This window comes from Echinococcus granulosus, assembly GCF_000524195.1.
Source record: "Echinococcus granulosus chromosome Unknown EG_S00177, whole genome shotgun sequence".
NCBI lineage: Eukaryota > Metazoa > Platyhelminthes > Cestoda > Cyclophyllidea > Taeniidae > Echinococcus > Echinococcus granulosus.
The window spans coordinates 59,022-60,597 of NW_020170557.1; positions in this window are offsets into that span (position 1 = coordinate 59,022).

Below are 1,576 nucleotides of genomic sequence, written 5' to 3' on the forward strand. Positions count from 1 at the left end.
GTCCTCTTACAATAGGCCACGATGCGGATGGTAATGCATTGCAAGCCCCGGTTATTCAGTGTGTCTGCGTTAATGTTTATGAATAGATTGCAGAAGTTGGACATTCGTGTCTCAATTAAAGACCTTGGTTTATTGCATTTGTCCCATGGGCTTGAATGCATTATTGCCTACATACGCGTATGAGACGATAGCATCCACAAAGTTGCGACGTAGCAAGTTGTAAACACACATTACCACTGATTTTGAATACCTGTTCACAATCCAACGTTGGCGGCAGAGATATTTGATGCTGTAAGCGGTTATTATAGTCACAAGGATTGAATAAGTAATAGCAGAACTAATCTACGAGTCCAGTAATGAAAGAAAATGAAACCCGTGCAAGAGTTGCCCGTGTCCTCATTTACAACAACCTGATATGCAGGGGTTATGCTGTGCGTGGCATTCCAGCTATCGACACCGTAGCAGGACAAATGGGCAGTAAAATATCCTCAAGGCAACTAGAAGACTTCTAAAATCCGAATGACTCAGTACAAGCTACCTGACTAGACGTATTCTGAAAACACAACAATATTTACCCAGTTGATCAAATGGTCTATCGCCACCCACAGATCATGATAATAGTGTTTAAAGCACACAAAAATATTACCTACCATAAAACTTTTCCCCAAAAACTGCTTTGAAATCGATGATGTCTTAGAAAAGATGAAAAATCTGTAAGATGGATGTTTAAAAGGATAGGAGAATAGAAAGGGAGCAAATGGTCTATTTGGATCAGCAGAAATTGCGGCAAATGCTACCAGATCCCAAAAAGTTAGGAGAAGTTGGCCTAAACAGCAAACAGTACTCTAATTAAATATTCATTAAAATTTCTGCATAACTAAACAATAAGGGGCTTCAAAATGGTTTAATTTATTTTACTTAAGATCCGACTAGTTTATCGATGATCCTACTACCGCAAACTATTTAATCACATGGATTTAAGAAGACCGAAATTCAGTGGGCAACGCATCAGAAACGACAACCAGCCTCGAATTCGCAACAACAAGATCGAGAACGGTAGGCGAAGAAACATGCCTGATTTTCAGCAATTATTACCTGGACATCCTATTGTACGCCAATATAAAATGGCGATTCCCTTCTGCACTACGTGTTTCTCAACGATGACAAATCAGTATAATCTTTAAATTTTTTGTTTGGGTCAACAAGACTTTTATCTCACTCCACGATATTGGGCCAAATATCAAGACTAAGATTATTTTGCTTGGGATCATTCAATCAACCTTGTTTGTTTTGAAGTATAGTCGTATTAATTGAAATCAGAGCCCGATGTAGAGCCTTTAAGATAGTGTTAATTAGCGCCAATTTCGATTCCAATCAGCTTTACTAAATTTAGGTAATTAAAAATCCTCCTATCACAAAATTAGCATACCACTTTAACTCACTGATATAAAGCACTAAGACACCAACTGTGCAGATTTTTTGCGATCTTAAATGATGTTTAATTATCTACTCAGCTTACTTACCAGACATACAATAGTTTCCTGCCGTTGCCATACTTTGCTTACTTATTTCTTGC